At 49.1% G+C, this 20,577-nt stretch overlaps 1 protein-coding gene across 1 annotated transcript in view; it reads left to right on the top strand.

Annotated features, from left to right (window-relative positions):
* LOC134855093 (thyroid receptor-interacting protein 11-like) overlaps window positions 1-20,577 on the top strand; it is a 172,153-nt gene that overhangs the window by 86,539 nt on the left and 65,037 nt on the right. The gene's annotated exons all lie outside the window — the stretch shown is intronic.

The raw sequence follows: 20,577 nt of genomic DNA, 5'->3' as shown, positions 1-20,577 counted from the left end.
CCCGTGAGGGTCCCGTGGTATATTTCTTCCCCCACTGAAGCCTCCTTCTCCACAAATTTCCGTCGCTAAGGTTCTTATCGTGTGTTATCGCCACGATAAGAGGCTTCGTATTTTTTCGTCTCTGATACGACTGTTCTTCACAATATCTGTCGTTGTTCTTCTTTCGTCTTTTTTATTCAAAATGGCCGTCTTTTTTCTATTTCTCAGAAATGTTCACTCTTCAATCGAAATTTTAAAATTAAAAATTCCAGAACATTCTGACCCTCCTTCGCAACACTTTTTTGTTCATAAGGCCTTTAGCCGTCCTTTTTTACGTCGCCGGAAGGTTGTGCTGTGTCATCTGGCAGAATGGCACATACTCCCCGGACAAGTCTCCATCAATGTCCCTATTGATCGCATAACACCGGGTTATCGTCAAGTAGTTATCCAGTTTTCTGTAATCAATCTTACAAATTGCATAAGAAATTGAAATTTATCTACTCCACCTCAACTCACTACGTGTTCACAAATGGCATCGTACTACATCTCACTGCCTTTCAACATTTTCACAAAATTTGCACCATGAGGAGTGTCCTAGATAAAATTTCTTTTCTGAATACTTTACGTCGTCTTGCCATAAAACTTCTCTTCGCTCTTTGTGATTAAAAAGTGGGATGTGGCACGGCCACGAACCCGTTAAAATTAACTTAACATTTTTCACCAAGTATAATCAGTTATTTATGCGGTCCTTTCAATATTAAAACTAAGAAACTCTGTGGCTAGGAAAGTTCTTGAGTTACCCACCCTTCCAGAGCGAGTTTACTCAAACTTGCCATGTCTCCACACAGTGAATTTGTGTCTTACATAGGTTAAAAACTTCAGTCGTGAATAAATAGGTAAATATACTCACCTAGGTTCCTCATATACATACATAGATAATAGTAACTAAAATCAATAATTTCAACAATTTTAACAATTGCAACATTATAGTTTGGTCTGACCAAACTAAATCAAAACAAAAAGTTTCACAAGTTCAATAATCAAAACTTGGTTGATTGGTTTAAGTTTTAGCACACAAATACAATCAAGTTTTCTCTCCTTCTCTTCTCTTCTTTGGTCATCTCCATTCCATCACTTCTCCATCTTGATCTTCGCTGTCTTCCAACACTTTCTCCAGCATGTCCATGGAGTTGCGGGCCGTGCCCCAACTCTCCTGTTCCAACAGCCTCGGTTTGCAGCAAGGTAGCAAGTCCACATTCACCTTCTGCTCCCGGTTCCTGCAAAAGCTGTTGTGAAGACATAGGCTCACGTTTCGTTCTAGGTCAGCTCTTAAGACCTCTTTCTTCTCCTCTTCAGTAACACAAGGCGTTCCAGCTACCCGCTTCACCGCTGTGGTGACCGCGTTTCTGTGCGTCAAGAATGCTCTCCTATAGGCTCCTGGTCCTATATCTAGCTGGAAAGATTGATAGGCTTCCGTGTTCCTTGACATGTGACGCTTCGCGCGTTCATACATCCATGATGTCATCACTGCACGGAACCAAGGCATCAATCTTTGCCTTGACCATATTCTTTCAATGGCTTTAGGTATCCTCAGAACATTGCAGGTGGTTCTGAAAAGATCCAATTCTTGACTCATTTTTACGTTGCTCAGCTGTTCAGGAGTCGGCACGGCCGTCTCCTGCTGACTTGTGTCCGCGTTAGCCTCCAGCCATCTCACTGCTAGCATGGCGCTAACCACCATGATTGACACTTGTTGATTCTGATCGGGCAACCCCGTAGAGTACAACTCCTCCACGTCCCATACTAGCATCAGATTCCCGCGTTTGGGGTACCACAACGTCTGCACCAAGCAGTGGCAAGGATACTCCCCATGGGTTCTCACTATGTTCCTTCGGGTCCGATACCCTGAGGCTCCCAGCAACGGTTCCACTTCCATCAGAATTCTATGTAAATCGTCTTTTTCTTCTATGGTGGGGAATTCAGTGGGTAACGCTCCACTCGCTTTCTGTTTCTGGAACTCACTCACGTTATCTTCGTTCAGTCTCATGAACTCTTCACCCACAACGTCTTGCAACTCGCCTTCGGATCTCTTCGGGACTGCCCGAAAGATCTTTGCCAACAAGTCATATGACCTTTCCGACATTCTGGCCAACCTCACGCACTTTGGCACAGAGAAAAGTTGGTCAACCAATACTTGTTGCGTCCTCGCATCCATTACCACCATGTGCGTAGGATACTTGCTATTACAGTATGGCGCGGAGCTTGAACCCACCAGATATTTTGAACCAGTCGGTTTATGATAGGCCTCACTATCTTTCAGATTCATCTCGTTCTCCAGAGCTTCTCTCCAGCCTCCGATCTTCTGCTCCGTTTGCAATGCTCCAGGGAATACTTCCACGCTGAGGGACGTCACTAGCTCATGGGCACGCTCCAGGCGCTCAAGCGATTCAATCGAACTCGTCATGCTGCAAAATCCCAAGGCTGTGATCAAATTTACGTCCGTCACCCCATGACAGTCCGCGACCAACTCCGTGGCACTCTTATCTGACATGCTCAATCTTCCGTACAATCGTGCCAGTTGTCGATGCTGCTCGCTCAGTGTAATCAGGCAGTGTCCCAAGTTGCAAACATGCCCTTCCATCCTACTTTGTTGAGCCAAGCATGTGCCTTGCTTCAACCAATCGCTCGATGGACTTTCCTCAGGAAGCTCCGTGGATGGATTGCTCTTCCGCTTCGTCGACTTCATGGCCAGCAGATGGTGTATCATGGCCAGATCATGTAAACTCGCGTCATCATCTAGGTCTAACGTGATATGCACCGTCATGTCCCAGATTAAACCGGCATTAGGATGGGGGCACCAAGAAGGCTTCATGAGTTCCCACATCGTCACTAGACTGGTTTTCAAGGGACCGTCCCAAGAACCACAATCAAAACTCACTTGCCCCTTTAGCTCGGGAACCGAGGGTTTGACCACTCGTTCTTCCAAAATAATTCCCAGCTTGGGTTGTTCCACCATCAGCATCCCAGTTTCTTTAATACGTTCGACCCAGAAATTGAGTACTATGACTTGCTCATAGTCGAAGTACGCTTCCCTGGCTTCTTCATTCACGAAGGGATTATACGCCATCCCCGGTATGCCAGACACATATTGGAACGACTTCAGTTTCCCTAGTGTTGCAAACTCTTTTTGTCCTCTGACCGCTTCAATCAACTCTCGGCTCACTTTCAATTCCTTGTTGGAATATCTTCTCACCTCTTCCAACTTGCGATAGCTTTCCATATCACTCGACTCCTTGCTTGGCACAGTCAATGGCCTGTCCTGATATAGTTCCAGGAGTGCCCTAAGGAAGTTCCTTTCACAATCAACTCCCTTTTGCCGAATGATCTTTATGCATTCTCCCAAAACAGGAGTGGGGATACGATCCACCACGAACCTGACAAAGCAAAGGGCAACCTTACGCTTAGCCCATGCTATCGCAGGATCGTCTTTCGAAATCAACGCTCGCAGAGCTTCCATCAACTCCAGTTCCTGTTCCCGTGATTTCGAATCACTACTGGCTTCATACTCCGCTCTCTTGATGCCCATCAAGCACCAAGCCAACCGTACTTGCAGATCAGTTCTCACGCAAGGATGAGCCAGGTATGCCGCCACCGTAGCAGGTGCATGCATCGCCTCGTCGAAGTATCTCTGGAGGGCCGCCCTCCAGGAGATTTCTAGCAATTTTTCCAATCCGACTTCGTTCGCTTCAGAGGACATTACCGTTCCGTATTCTTTTCGATTCAAGTTCGAATTCTCCGTGAGCTCTTTCAGATATTCCTGCATGACTCGCTTCTCGCTCCAAGCCATCAGGTGCCCTCTCGCGGAGTTCCTCGCTTTCAACATCTCCACATAACCCCCTGCCGGATCTCCCATGTGGACCGATTCCGGCACAGTTATTCGACTGTACTCGACCACGTCGAGTTGTCCTTCCAGTTTCAACTTGGCCATGTTGATTCGCGAGGGCCTATAATCTTCAAGTCCTCCAGATCCACATTGACTGAGGATTTCTATTTCTAACTTAGTGTCTGCCAGGGTTCGCGCCATCTTCTTCGATCTCGTGGCGGTTATGGTCAGACCTGCCAAGAGCATAGGGGGTATCAGGTTTTCTTTTTCTCCCCCGGCTGGTGTCGCACCATCTCCTTGCCCGCTCTCGCCTGACCGACCCGTACTAATCAGAGAGGTCACCACGGTCTTGGCTTTTGACTTCACCACCCTCTGGTTCACGACTTGACTCCCTGTCTTTCCTTTCAGTCTCTACAGCCCTTTTTTGGCTCGTCTAACAAGTAACTTCTTTGTGCCCTGCTGATCATCGGCACTGTCTTCTGTAACTGACTCGGTCAGAACATCCGACTCCATGGAGTTCACTATTTTCTCCAGGACCTCACGCATGATGGGTTGATTCAATCCCACCTTCATTATGGATTGTGTCCCATATCGTCGTATCACGTTCCATGATTTTTCCATGAAGTTCACTCGGCTCCAGGTTGCTCCTGTCTTGCCTTCCAGTTCCATTTGATATCTTTCCCATTCCTCTTCTGGTAACGTACTGAGGAATGATATCTTCATCGACTCTTCGATTTTCCTCCTCCTCGGTGATTCATGAAGCAGTCTCTGCGGATCCCTGCTTCGGCACTCTCTAGCCTGGCTTATTGGGTCCATCGGAGATAGATCGGCCGACGCCTCCTTTGTAGGAGACATGAAGGACGATGGTGCCATCAGCAATAAACTCCCATCGACTTCCCCATCGTCGTCTTCACTGAACCGGTATTCTAGCAAGTCCCTCTCCAACGCTCCTAGATCGGTCTCTCCCGGTTTTTCAGTCTTACTTCCGGTCTCGTCATCATTATCGTCCTGATCCATCAATTCATCGTAATCCGCATCAGGCTTCGGCTTGGGTCCCGAGGGTCCTTGTCGTGCGTCTGTGCCCGAATGCGGCCGAGCCGGTACGGTCATGTCTCCTGCGTGATAAAACAATTCACCATCCACCAGGAATTCTACCAACTCCTCGCCATGTGGAGCCAGGTCTTCTATCGTTATATATGAGCCCCCTCTGCTCTCCTTTGCCACTTCCATCATCACTACCTTCACTTCTCCTGACCACTTCAGTCTTGATAAGTCATCCGTGGGAGAATACACTTCGTTCCACATTTCGGCCGAGACCTCTGGTCTCCTGGAAGGTAATGCCTTGATCTTCTTCCTACTCCAAGCATCAGGAAATGAGAAGTCGAATGTGTGCGCGGCTGCCACATTCCAGCCGATAAAGCGCGGCTCCATCCCTTCACTCCACTTCAACATTCTCTTTTCTGCATCACGAGCTGCTCCGATGCGAGGGGCAATGATGGGAGATGTGACTCCCAACAACATCCTCCTTATCGGTGGATATCGAGGGCATTGGTCCGGCAGCGGCCTGGACCCAGGAAGCCATGTTTGCTGATTCTCTTTCGCGTGTGTGTAGGCTCCTGGCAATTGAGGTATTCCCACAGCCTCTCCTGTATCTTTCACCACTGGTCTCAAATTCCAAAGTTTTGGGTTAAACTGGATGTGGGACAGATCCTCACGGCCCATTCGGCACTTGAAGTGGTTGTTGAAGTCCATCAACACCCAGCCTGGCTCTGCTATTCTTCCGAACAGCCTATCGTCGCTAGCCAGCCTTCTCAGTTCACTCTGCTCTACCCAATTCAGCACGGAACAATCCACGACTGAGACCAGGTTGACGTACAACACCGAATTCCTGTACGCTTTAACTTGCACATCCGGGAACGCAAAAGACATCACCGGTCCATACACCACTGTGACGAATTCCCTCAGCCCGTGGACCAGAGCCAACGGATCAATCCGCATCGTGACAGCCAAGTCCGTCAGTAAGGGCATGCCACAATACTGCTTACATTCGCCTGCGTTCGTCGCCACCTTGTCTTCTCCCGTGACGCTTCTGTTCTGTTGCAAGAGGTATTGAAGCAGGAGAGTCCTCCAGTCTTTCATCTTCTTGAGCGAGGCGGTTTCCAACTGTGCATTGAACTAACAACTGGGTCTCTGTAGTTGTTCAGGGTAACGCAACAGCACAAGCAAGTCACCCAGTCGACCGTAGGTCATGGCAATCAGAGTCAGGAGTCCATCCAATCTCAAATCTGCCAAAGCTTGGGTAAAGAGGTTTGCCGGTCCTTTCACAAAGTTTTCATGACCAAATGTCACGTATAAGGCTAGCACCAGGCCAATCGACAACTTCCTGATGTCCTTGACGAAACTCGCGATCAGGTTCCTAGATGCCTTCGGATAGCACGTTGATAGGAAAGATGGCGTCCATCCCACTCCCATTCCACCCAAGATAGCATCTGATCGTTCATACTGTGCCTTCGTGGCCAGCACGTCAGCTTGGAACTTGTCCAGCGACATCGTGTTTACGTCTTGCATCAGTTTCAACATCTTGCCTCCAGCTAACTCCCGGGCATCAAATAGATTCTTTAGATACACGTGTATCTCTTTAATTATTGCCGGCGCATGCTCGAACGCGTCCTCATCCAAGGTGCACAGCCTCGGTGACAAATACAACCATACGTTGTTGTGCGGCTTCGTACGCAAAGCCATTGCCATGAGGTCCTCCTCCGCTGACGTCATGTTCTTTCTGATCATCCTTCCCTGCTCACTCTCTGCATGATCCATCTGTCTGAACCAGAGATCATCAGCCACCTGTTGTACTAACAGATGATCGTCATCTACCCCTGGTCTTAACTTCAGTAATCTGGCGAAGTTGGACAGCTCCAACCCCAGAATTTCATCTAGCACCAACCGAGTTGTGCTACAATCTCTGAGCCCTTGTATGGCATTGGAAATGTCATCCCAAACAGCGGGAAGCTCAAATCGGGATGGGTAGTAATTATCTGGGTCTACTACTCTGTTCGGGGCAGGAATTATCACGTTGAATATCCCCTCTGCTATCGTTGTGACCATTGTGTACACAAATTGAAGGGGTTCTGGCAACGCAGCGTAGCCTGGTGACAATACAAAGATCACCTTCACCACATTCATGGTGAAGCGTTGTCTTGCTGCTGCCTCTACCTCGGCCATCGCCGAGAGCAGTGTCATTATCGCCTCCCCTATAACCTCGTTACTCGGGATCGACCCATCCGTCAGACGTGACAATAAGCCCCTGCTTTGCAGATGATCATTTGAGCCTGCAACCACTATTACCTGCGGCTCCATACTGACCTTCCTTCGCACACTTATCATCATGCCGATTGCTTGTCCCCAGTCCAATTTAGGTGCCGTCAAGAAAATCACATCGGGCCAAAAGAGAGAACGGGGCGTGTAGAGATAATCGGAGCCGACCACAATCAGATACTTGGCCGCCTTCATGTCCAAGGGATCATAAGCTGCAAAAAGGCCATCGCCTATTGGGGCCTTCAGTTTCCCATATCTCTTATCGTCTCCAACCACTGTTGTCGTTCGGGGGTAGTCCCTCGAATACTCGCCAGGCGTCTGACCGGGTGGTTTAGCAAACTGCCTGTACATCTTGTGATGCTTGTTATTGGGCTTGTTCTCTGTCTGAAATTCGCCCTTGCGAGCAGGTGGTGTCCTTTCCCGGGTCCTATCTCGAACATCGGTGAGCGACCGGGTGTTCAAGGGTCCAAAGGTATTGTCATGAGGTAATCCATTCAAGTCTACATGTCGGAGTGAGGTCGAGGAGCTGAATTTCTCCTGCTCTGCTAGCAGCCAATCCACGCCCGGTATCCGATAGAGTCGCGATACTGTAGGACTTTCTCCGCCAGTCATTCTCATCACGTCCTCCCGACACGTCAAGGTGTTCATGTTCAACTTCGCCGACATGTCCGTCTTATACTGACCCCAATGACTATGATCTGATCTATTCCAAAGCAGCCTGCTGCCTGATTCGATTCCCTCCGCTGGCACGGTACTTGTAGACGGTCCTGTTGTCGAAGCAGGATTTGTCGTGGCAAGCGGATCGTTCCTCCTAGACGCGGTCTGGGAGTTATTCCTGTTGTTCTGTTCCACCGATCTGCCGAGTCGGCTTCCAATCGATTGCGGCCTGGGAGGAGGAGCAGTCCCTAGCCTGTCTCTCACGTTTGAACTTGGAGCAACGGTTGCGGCTCCAACCGTCTCCGTTGCCAAGGGCCCTAGACGGTTGGCAAGGGATTCGGGCACGGTTGCCCTTATTCTACTCCCTCCGGTCGAATTGGTCCGAGCCAAAGAACCGGTCGCCCTCGACTCTTGCTCCGCTTCCCTCAATTGCGTCTGAAACACATCATTAATCCAATGCCTCCCTCGTTGGGTATTGAAGTGCACTCCATCTTTAGTGAGCGCGATGTGGTCAGTCATGCGCAGCATGTTCTCGAGATCCAGGAGTCGCAACTCGCCAGGGTTGTTTCTCACCAGACTGCGGGTCATTTCATTCCACCGCGTCACGTTGCCATTCATGAAATCTGCAGTTATGGTGCCCACCAAAGGATTTGGTGGTATCGTGCACAAGATCACGAGCTTGGGTCTGTACTTTTCTTTCAATTCGTTCAAGAGACACACCAATAGAGGTTCCCACTTGTTCTCCGGAGTCACGGGGGCTCTCGAGACGTCATTGGTCCCCAGCATTATTATTAATGTATCCAGATGATCCTCGCTCTGGAATTCCATCATTTTGATGACCTGAGCCACTGAGGCTCCTCCAAAGGACAGAATGGTAGTCTGACCATAGACGAAGATCTCATTCAGATCTCTCACCAAACTGTCTCCAATGATCAAATGGCGACTCCCTGGGGGAATTACCTGGTCGTTCGTGGCGGGGTTCCAGCTCATGTCATTCAGGCAGGCTCGAGAATGCTCGGCTGGCACTTGCGTGAACTGATGACGTGCCATCAGATTCTTCCTGATGTCTACCACGCGAGACTTCTCAAAGACTCCACCAGGCGCAGAACACGCTATCGTGCGGGTTGCTCGCTCCGAGCTATTTGATGACTGATCACGACGCTGGGAAGGAACGATCCTACCCAATGTCCGTCCAGTGGTCCGGTTGATCTCCTCCATTGTCGCTCGGGCCACTTGGTTGAACGATTCTTGGAACTGAGGGGCGAGGTAAGTGTCAGAAGGATCTGGTATCGTGAACCTTTGACTAGAAGCAGACGGTCGTGTCTGCTGAGGAGCCTCGGGCTCTCTCGATGCACGCAAATCCAGAACCTCGGTCCCTCTCGATACACACAGCTCCTGAGCTGTTGTCCCGGGGCGTGTGTACTTGGCTCACCTTCGCCATATACAGCTCCTTCAGGTGCTTTATTTCATCCTCCTTATAAGCCACCTGTAGATCTTCGTATTTCTTCTTCCATTAGTCCCTTTCTCGAGCTATTGCCCTATACTCCTGGAGTTTGGCACACAGCTCGCTCTGATCTTTCTCCTTCTTTTCCAGCGTCTCGATCGTCTCCGACGTCTGGATCTCTATCTCACTCACCCTCACTTTCTTCAAAGGAGGAGCGGCTGTAGGAGAGTCGACCGAATGTGACGGGCCTGGCCCATCACGTTGTCTCTTCGCTCCGATGAGTGGCTGCGCAGGTTGGACGGGTAAGGGCATCTCACCTAGCCGGTGGTCCCTTTGCTCACCTAGTCCTGGCTCACGAGCCAGGTCGTGGCCAGACATTTCTCCACGCCTCCATCTCATCAATCGGTTTCGGCCTCTCTCGGCGGTCCCGGACTCACCGAAGGCCAACATCAACACGACTTCTATAGGGCGATTCCCTCGACCCTCTCGTCCTAGTGCATTGAGGAGTGCGACCACAAACATCGCCAACCCCGGGTCTTCTCGTGTGAAATCTCAATCGATCAGCCGCTGATAGATCTCGTCTAGAGTCGCTCCTAGACTCGCTGAGAGGAATTCCATGAGTTCGTTCGTGTCACCCATTTCTTATCGTGTTGATTCTTCTTGTCGTGTCGTGTAATTTCTTCGTTTGATTCAATGAATTCAATAACAATTTCTGATCAATCAAGATCTAAAAAACAAGTCGCGACTTAGAACCATCATTTTTGGATACAACATCAATCAATTCTTTAAAACTCTCCATTGAAACTCTTTTCACAATTCTGATTTAAAATTTTAGCACCAAGGTGGATCGTCCACCTTTACCTTTGTCAGAGTAGCACGAATGTGCGCTGTCACCTTGATGACCTGGAGTGCCCCAGGTCTTTTATGACACAAACATAAAACCTATCATAACAATAGCATAACATAGACACATAAACATCACACACCTATACTATCATATAAAAACCTAATCCCTAATAAAAACTTGATCCTAATCTAAACTTAATCCTAATCTCTGTCAAGTTAACTTAATAAAAACCACTTACCGCCGAGCGCAACTCTTAGCATATGCTCAGATAGTATTTTTTTTATGTAAGTAAACTTCTATGTCAGTCTCTGAAAATATCACATGTACAAGTGCGTACAACTCTCTCGGATGTAGCTTTCCCCTATTAGGATCGTATACTGGCAACGAGAGAGAGGTCACACCTCTCTCAACCAGGAAATCCCTAAGTCGAGTCAAGGCCAATACCAAGCTCTCCGGATTCACGTGTTGCCTATCAGTAGCTTTCGTAACCAAAAAACACAAATATTTCCCTGGTATCTGTGATGCGACAGGGGGCAGCGCTATCATCCCTCCCACACCAGGCCTCTGCTTCCACAAAAACTGGATATTTTTATACTCTCTCTTGAAGTCAGCGGTTATCGCTATGGCGCACGTGCGTTCCGTGAGTATGAAATCGCTGTCCGTTATGACGATATTGTTCGAATAATGGTTCGGTAGATCAAAATACGATTCAAAGATTCGTCCAAAAGGCGGTTTTTTAGCGTTCTCGCCCTCTGTCTCTAGTTCTCCGGTTTCTCTTGCCGATTTCAATTTTTTTATTATCAGATTTTCGGTGTGGGTGAGTCCTACCCCCACTCCCCGGACAAAAATATCCATCGACGTCCCCGTCGATCGCCCAAAGTCTAGGAGATCGAGGTTGGATTGTGGAACACGTAGAGGACCATCTGGGGCGACCCAGTTGGACTCGGTATTGTCATGACTGATGTATTTGACGCCGTCTCTATCGACGTCCTGAATCGTCAGGATCGTCTCTTTTGGATCTGTCGGCAGATCATGGAGCCATTCGAGCACGCGCAAGTTTGTTAGTTCTTGCTCATGAGTCTGTTCCGCTTCTGGTTCGAACTCCACTTCCGGTTCTGATCGATCGTCGATCCAATCTTGATCCATATCGTTCACAAGGTCGATTTCTTCTAGCATCGCCACTTCGTCCAGTCCCACCAGCGAGTCCATGACATCACTTACTACTATCCTGTCTACAACGAAGTCCTCGCCGTACGGATTGTATTTCTTCTGGTTTTTTCCTCTCTTGCTTTGGCGTGTTTCCATAGTGAGAGGAAAGTCAGGCTGTATTCCTTTGTCAATTTCAGTTTGTTCCGGGCAGTCCCAGTCTTCTTCGGCATAAGGTAGAGTTTCATCGTCCACCTCTACTCGCTCGGTCAACTCGAGATCCAGTGGTAGATCGCAATTGTCCACCACCTCATTCCCGTCGTTCTTGTCGCGAGTACCCCTTTCATTCACTTCACAAGCAGGATCCACTATCAAATAGTCTCCCTCTTGCATGTACGCTGGGATGCACCAATCCTCTGACGAGGCATTGTGGGTTTTGATATTCTCGTAATGAGCCGCTCTTCCAGTGCTCAGCCGATAAAAACGACCTCCTTGGTGCACCTCTGTTATCTGAAATGGACCACGCCATTTCTTTAATAATTTCTTGGTTCCTTTTGGTGGAACCACTTCCTGGAACACCCAGACGTAGTCGCCAACTGAGTAGGCCTTCGCATCAGCTGTCCTTTTGTCAAACCTCCTTTTTTGTCTAATCTGCGCCTGTTGCGTATTCCTTCTGCATAAGTCATTGAGGTCCTGCTGTCTTCGAATAACATCCCGCAAGTACGTTTGCGGTGCTGTCCTCTTCCCCTCATATTCAGGGTAGAAAAACGTCAACGGGAGCGCTTTTTCATGACCCGTTAACATCATGTGCGGACTTATTCCCGTGGTGGAATGCTCCGTGCTGTTGTAAGCACCCATCACTTGCGGCAAGTGCTTGTCCCAGTCGTCCATGTAACGCGAGCAATAGACTCTCAGCATGGATACCAGTGTGCGATTTTGCCTCTCGACTAGGCCATTCGTTTGCGGGTGATAAGTGGTCGAGTGGGCCTGCGCTACCTGCGACTTCTTCATCAACTCCTTCGTGAGATCGCCCACGAATGCTTTGCCATTGTCCGATTGAAACGTGATGGGCCAGCCATGCCTCGCTATCCATACATTTATCAGATGATCGCATGTTTCTTCCGCCGATGCTGTCATGCAGGGTGCTGCCTCCGCATACTTCGTAAAATGGTCGATCATTACCAGCACCTGATTATAGCCCGTTGCTGTCATGCAGATTTTCTGATGATCAATTTGCACCACTTCGTTGAAACCTGACGACTCTATTGACTGTAGGGGGAACCTTAGTTTCCTGGGATCCTTTGCCTGTTGACAAGACAGGCATGCGGCTATCCATGTCTCACAAGCCTTCTTCAATCCCGGCCATTCGAATCGTTTCTGTATCCTGTTGTATACTTTGTCCACGCCTTGATGACCCATCTGATCATGTGAACGAAAGAGCAATTCGGTCTGGTACAACTGTGGTAACACTATTGAATTGTATTTATAAAGGACCTTGTCCTCCTCTTTTCGTTTGCAGGCTACGATTCCGTCCTTGTTCAGGTACAACAAGTTGTTTCGCTTCAGGTAGAATTGCTTCAGGATTTTGTAGCTGTCTTCTTCCAAATCTCCCTTGTCTGGTGCTCCATTCTCGATCCATCTCTTCAGACTGCTCGTCATTCTGTCATTTCGTTGAGCCCTTAGGAGATCCGACAGCCTGTACCTGGCTTTCAAATACGTCTTCACCACGTTCATTTGCCCACTCATTATCTCCGGAGCATGAGCATCGTCCATCAGCTTGACACACCATATCTTTTTCAAAGGCGTCGCTTCCTGCACAGATGGTTCCAGATTGGTACGGACGACCGTACCATGTGGCAGCAATCTGGTTGGGCGTTTCGAAACTGCTATCAGCTCGAGCTCGTCCGCGGCATTATCTACCACAGAGCCCTCTTCATCTGAGGTGTATCTGTCCCTGTCTGGATCCTGATGTGTTTCCCGGTCCAGTCCACGCTGCTTCCAGTCTACCAATAAGGAGTGGATTGCGATTTCTGACATATCGGAATTGGAAGTTGTTTCAGACGTGTTGTCCCATGACTGGGGTCCCGAGTCAACACTTGAGTCGACTGATTCTCCAACATCATACTCCAGGTTGTTTGAGATGTTTCTCGACTCCCCGGACAAAACTCTGTCCATCGGTCGCTTTGAACCCGACTCCCCGGACAAAACTTTGCCCCTAGGTGGTCTAGTCAACCTCTCCCCAGACATTTTGTCCTGCACGGGCTCAAAGGTGTCCGACTCCTCAGACGAGTCGTCCTTGACTGGCTCGAAGGTATCAGACTCCCCGGACATTGTCTCGTCCACGGACGAACAATCTGGGCTCGGCTCGTATTCCTCTTTTGCATCCGTGAAGTGCACTCTCCTCGTGAAGCTAGATTTCGACCTGATCCTGACTTCCTCAGTAGTTCCATTCAGTGTTCCATATTCAGTGAACGAAGTTCTCAACAAGACTTCCTTCGGCATCGAGCTCACCAGCTGGTTGACAATCGACCTGCAATCCCGTTCAACGCCTCGGCTGCGAATGGACACTGGCCTCTTCTCCGTTTTCTCGGTGACAGTCAACCGCTGCATGGTCTCCATCCATTCACGATCATGCCTATCCACTTCCCTGTCCAACAAGTCACGGAGTTTTCCCATGACGTCCGGCGCCACGTTCACCGTCTTGTTCAATAGAGCCATGCTGTTTATACCCAGCCTGGTTAGTTCTTGCTGTACCAAGTTGGATCGGACTAGCAGATCCAACGGAACGGGCTCGCCTCTGGCTAAAAGCTTTATCTCCGCAGGCGTCTCTACTGGAAGATCAGGGTGACCAGGTATAGGATGTCCTGACTTGTCTAACCACCTGGTAAGTGGCAGCCTGTCGTAGGTTTCTTTATCCAGAAAGCAAAACCCGTCTTTGATCTCTGATTGGTTAGCCTGCTTCTCCTCGAGGCGCTCATAAAATTCTGTCTTTTTACTGAGGCTATCTGCGTTCTGGTGCTTGTCACGGGTACGGTGCTCTATGATCATGTGGTATCCATCCAGGCGCACGATCCAACGACCAAATCCCTAGCCTGTCTCTCACGTTTGAACTTGGAGCAACGGTTGCGGCTCCAACCGTCTCCGTTGCCAAGGGCCCTAGACGGTTGGCAAGGGATTCGGGCACGGTTGCCCTTATTCTACTCCCTCCGGTCGAATTGGTCCGAGCCAAAGAACCGGTCGCCCTCGACTCTTGCTCCGCTTCCCTCAATTGCGTCTGAAACACATCATTAATCCAATGCCTCCCTCGTTGGGTATTGAAGTGCACTCCATCTTTAGTGAGCGCGATGTGGTCAGTCATGCGCAGCATGTTCTCGAGATCCAGGAGTCGCAACTCGCCAGGGTTGTTTCTCACCAGACTGCGGGTCATTTCATTCCACCGCGTCACGTTGCCATTCATGAAATCTGCAGTTATGGTGCCCACCAAAGGATTTGGTGGTATCGTGCACAAGATCACGAGCTTGGGTCTGTACTTTTCTTTCAATTCGTTCAAGAGACACACCAATAGAGGTTTCCACTTGTTCTCCGGAGTCACGGGGGCTCTCGAGACGTCATTGGTCCCCAGCATTATTATTAATGTATCCAGATGATCCTCGCTCTGGAATTCCATCATTTTGATGACCTGAGCCACTGAGGCTCCTCCAAAGGACAGAATGGTAGTCTGACCATAGACGAAGATCTCATTCAGATCTCTCACCAAACTGTCTCCAATGATCAAATGGCGACTCCCTGGGGGAATTACCTGGTCGTTCGTGGCGGGGTTCCAGCTCATGTCATTCAGGCAGGCTCGAGAATGCTCGGCTGGCACTTGCGTGAACTGATGACGTGCCATCAGATTCTTCCTGATGTCTACCACGCGAGACTTCTCAAAGACTCCACCAGGCGCAGAACACGCTATCGTGCGGGTTGCTCGCTCCGAGCTATTTGATGACTGATCACGACGCTGGGAAGGAACGATCCTACCCAATGTCCGTCCAGTGGTCCGGTTGATCTCCTCCATTGTCGCTCGGGCCACTTGGTTGAACGATTCTTGGAACTGAGGGGCGAGGTAAGTGTCAGAAGGATCTGGTATCGTGAACCTTTGACTAGAAGCAGACGGTCGTGTCTGCTGAGGAGCCTCGGGCTCTCTCGATGCACGCAAATCCAGAACCTCGGTCCCTCTCGATACACACAGCTCCTGAGCTGTTGTCCCGGGGCGTGTGTACTTGGCTCACCTTCGCCATATACAGCTCCTTCAGGTGCTTTATTTCATCCTCCTTATAAGCCACCTGTAGATCTTCGTATTTCTTCTTCCATTAGTCCCTTTCTCGAGCTATTGCCCTATACTCCTGGAGTTTGGCACACAGCTCGCTCTGATCTTTCTCCTTCTTTTCCAGCGTCTCGATCGTCTCCGACGTCTGGATCTCTATCTCACTCACCCTCACTTTCTTCAAAGGAGGAGCGGCTGTAGGAGAGTCGACCGAATGTGACGGGCCTGGCCCATCACGTTGTCTCTTCGCTCCGATGAGTGGCTGCGCAGGTTGGACGGGTAAGGGCATCTCACCTAGCCGGTGGTCCCTTTGCTCACCTAGTCCTGGCTCACGAGCCAGGTCGTGGCCAGACATTTCTCCACGCCTCCATCTCATCAATCGGTTTCGGCCTCTCTCGGCGGTCCCGGACTCACCGAAGGCCAACATCAACACGACTTCTATAGGGCGATTCCCTCGACCCTCTCGTCCTAGTGCATTGAGGAGTGCGACCACAAACATCGCCAACCCCGGGTCTTCTCGTGTGAAATCTCAATCGATCAGCCGCTGATAGATCTCGTCTAGAGTCGCTCCTAGACTCGCTGAGAGGAATTCCATGAGTTCGTTCGTGTCACCCATTTCTTATCGTGTTGATTCTTCTTGTCGTGTCGTGTAATTTCTTCGTTTGATTCAATGAATTCAATAAACAATTTCTGATCAATCAAGATCTAAAAAACAAGTCGCGACTTAGAACCATCATTTTTGGATACAACATCAATCAATTCTTTAAAACTCTCCATTGAAACTCTTTTCACAATTCTGATTTAAAATTTTAGCACCAAGGTGGATCGTCCACCTTTACCTTTGTCAGAGTAGCACGAATGTGCGCTGTCACCTTGATGACCTGGAGTGCCCCAGGTCTTTTATGACACAAACATAAAACCTATCATAACAATAGCATAACATAGACACATAAACATCACACACCTATACTATCATATAAAAACCTAATCCCTAATAAAAACTTGATCCTAATCTAAACTTAATCCTAATCTCTGTCAAGTTAACTTAATAAAAACCACTTACCGCCGAGCGCAACTCTTAGCATATGCTCAGATAGTATTTTTTTTATGTAAGTAAACTTCTATGTCAGTCTCTGAAAATATCACATGTACAAGTGCGTACAACTCTCTCGGATGTAGCTTTCCCCTATTAGGATCGTATACTGGCAACGAGAGAGAGGTCACACCTCTCTCAACCAGGAAATCCCTAAGTCGAGTCAAGGCCAATACCAAGCTCTCCGGATTCACGTGTTGCCTATCAGTAGCTTTCGTAACCAAAAAACACAAATATTTCCCTGGTATCTGTGATGCGACAGGGGGCAGCGCTATCATCCCTCCCACACCAGGCCTCTGCTTCCACAAAAACTGGATATTTTTATACTCTCTCTTGAAGTCAGCGGTTATCGCTATGGCGCACGTGCGTTCCGTGAGTATGAAATCGCTGTCCGTTATGACGATATTGTTCGAATAATGGTTCGGTAGATCAAAATACGATTCAAAGATTCGTCCAAAAGGCGGTTTTTTAGCGTTCTCGCCCTCTGTCTCTAGTTCTCCGGTTTCTCTTGCCGATTTCAATTTTTTTATTATCAGATTTTCGGTGTGGGTGAGTCCTACCCCCACTCCCCGGACAAAAATATCCATCGACGTCCCCGTCGATCGCCCAAAGTCTAGGAGATCGAGGTTGGATTGTGGAACACGTAGAGGACCATCTGGGGCGACCCAGTTGGACTCGGTATTGTCATGACTGATGTATTTGACGCCGTCTCTATCGACGTCCTGAATCGTCAGGATCGTCTCTTTTGGATCTGTCGGCAGACCATGGAGCCATTCGAGCACGCGCAAGTTTGTTAGTTCTTGCTCATGAGTCTGTTCCGCTTCTGGTTCGAACTCCACTTCCGGTTCTGATCGATTGTCGATCCAATCTTGATCCATATCGTTCACAAGGTCGATTTCTTCTAGCATCGCCACTTCGTCCAGTCCCACCAGCGAGTCCATGACATCACTTACTACTATCCTGTCTACAACGAAGTCCTCGCCGTACGGATTGTATTTCTTCTGGTTTTTTCCTCTCTTGCTTTGGCGTGTTTCCATAGTGAGAGGAAAGTCAGGCTGTATTCCTTTGTCAATTTCAGTTTGTTCCGGGCAGTCCCAGTCTTCTTCGGCATAAGGTAGAGTTTCATCGTCCACCTCTACTCGCTCGGTCAACTCGAGATCCAGTGGTAGATCGCAATTGTCCACCACCTCATTCCCGTCGTTCTTGTCGCGAGTACCCCTTTCATTCACTTCACAAGCAGGATCCACTATCAAATAGTCTCCCTCTTGCATGTACGCTGGGATGCACCAATCCTCTGACGAGGCATTGTGGGGTTTGATATTCTCGTAATGAGCCGCTCTTCCAGTGCTCAGCCGATAAAAACGACCTCCTTGGTGCACCTCTGTTATCTGAAATGGACCACGCCCATTTCTTTAATAATTTCTTGGTTCCTTTTGGTGGAACCACTTCCTGGAACACCCAGACGTAGTCGCCAACTGAGTAGGCCTTCGCATCAGCTGTCCTTTTGTCAAACCTCCTTTTTTGTCTAATCTGCGCCTGTTGCGTATTCCTTCTGCATAAGTCCATTGAGGGTCCTGCTGTCTTCGAATAAACATCCCGCACGTACGTTTGCGGTGCTGTCCTCTTCCCCTCATATTCAGGGTAGAAAAACGTCAACGGGAGCGCTTTTTCATGACCCGTTAACATCATGTGCGGACTTATTCCCGTGGGTGGAATGCTCCGTGCTGTTGTAAGCACCCATCACTTGCGGCAAGTGCTTGTCCCAGTCGTTCCATGTAACGCGAGCAATAGACTCTCAGCATGGATACCAGTGTGCGATTTTGCCTCTCGACTAGGCCATTCGTTTGCGGGTGATAAGTGGTCGAGTGGGCCTGCGCTACCTGCGACCTCTTCATCAACTCCTTCGTGAGATCGCCCACGAATGCTTTGCCATTGTCCCGATTGGAACGTGATGGGCCAGCCATGCCTCGCTATCCATACATTTATCAGATGATCGCATGTTTCTTCCGCCGATGCTGTCATGCAGGGTGCTGCCTTCCGCATACTTCGTAAAATGGTCGATCATTACCAGCACCTGATTATAGCCCGTTGCTGTCATGCAGATTTTCTGATGATCAATTTGCACCACTTCGTTGAAACCTGACGACTCTATTGACTGTAGGGGGGAACCTTAGTTTCCTGGGATCCTTTGCCTGTTGACAAGACAGGCATGCGGCTATCCATGTCTCACAAGCCTTCTTCAATCCCGGCCATTCGAATCGTTTCTGTATCCTGTTGTGTATACTTTGTCCACGCCTTGATGACCCATCTGATCATGTGAACGAAAGAGCAATTCGGGTCTGGTACAACTGTGGTAACACTATTGAATTGTATTTATAAAGGACCTTGTCCTCCTCTTTTCGTTTGCAGGCTACGATTCCGTCCTTGTTCAGGTACAACAAGTTGTTTCGCTTCAGGTAGAATTGCTTCAGGATTTTGTAGCTGTCTTCTTCCAAATCTCCCTTGTCTGGTGCTCCATTCTCGATCCATCTCTTCAGACTGCTCGTCATTCTGTCATTTCGTTGAGCCCTTAGGAGATCCGACAGCCTGTACCTGGCTTTCAAATACGTCTTCACCACGTTCATTTGCCCACTCATTATCTCCGGAGCATGAGCATCGTCCATCAGCTTGACACACCATATCTTTTTCAAAGGCGTCGCTTCCTGCACAGATGGTTCCAGATTGGTACGGACGACCGTACCATGTGGCAGCAATCTGGTTGGGCGTTTCGAAACTGCTATCAGCTCGAGCTCGTCCGCGGCATTATCTACCACAGAGCCCTCTTCATCTGAGGTGTATCTGTCCCTGTCTGGATCCTGATGTGTTTCCCGGTCCAGCCCACGCTGCTTCCAGTCTACCAATAAGGAGTGGATTGCGATTTCTGACATATCGGAATTGGAAGTTGTTTCAGACGTGTTGTCCCATGACTGGGGGTCCCGAGTCAACACTTGAGTCGACTGATTCTCCAACATCATACTCCAGGTTGTTTGAGATGTTTCTCGACTCCCCGGACAAAACTCTGTCCATCGGTCGCTTTGAACCCGACTCCCCGGACAAAACTTTGCCCCTAGGTGGTCTAGTCAACCTCTCCCCAGACATTTCGTCCTGCACGGGCTCAAAGGTGTCCGGACTCCTCAGACGAGTCGTCCTTGACTGGCTCGAAGGTATCAGACTCCCCGGACATTGTCTCGTCCACGGACGAACAATCTGGGCTCGGCTCGTATTCCTCTTTTTGCATCCGTGAAGTGCACTCTCCTCGTGAAGCTAGATTTCGACCTGATCCTGACTTCCTCAGTAGTTCCATTCAGTGTTCCATATTCAGTGAACGAAGTTCTCAACAAGACTTCCTTCGGCATCGAGCTCACCAGCTGGTTGACAATCGACCTGCAATCCCGTTCAACGCCTCGGCTGCGAATGGGACACTGGCCTCTTCTCCGTTTTCTCGGTGACAGTCAACCGCTGCATGGTCTCCATCCATTCACGATCATGCCTATCCACTTCCCTGTCCAACAAGTCACGGAGTTTTCCCATGACGTCCGGCGCCACGTTCACCGTCTTGTTCAATAGAGCCATGCTGTTTATACCCAGCCTGGTTAGTTCTTGCTGTACCAAGTTGGATCGGACTAGCAGATCCAACGGAACGGGCTCGCTCTCTGGCTAAAAGCTTTATCTCCGCAGGCGTCTCTACTGGAAGATCAGGGTGACCAGGTATAGGATGTCCTGACTTGTCTAACCACCTGGTAAGTGGCAGCCTGTCGTAGGTTTTCTTTATCCAGAAAGCAAAACCCGTCTTTGATCTCTGATTGGTTAGCCTGCTTCTCCTCGAGGCGCTCATAAAATTCTGTCTTTTTACTGAGGCTATCTGCGT

This window comes from Symsagittifera roscoffensis, chromosome 10 (genome assembly GCF_963678635.1).
Source record: "Symsagittifera roscoffensis chromosome 10, txSymRosc1.1, whole genome shotgun sequence".
Taxonomy (NCBI): Eukaryota; Metazoa; Xenacoelomorpha; order Acoela; family Convolutidae; genus Symsagittifera; species Symsagittifera roscoffensis.
Note: the sequence above shows the minus strand (reverse complement) of the source record. Positions and strands in the feature narration are given on the sequence as shown.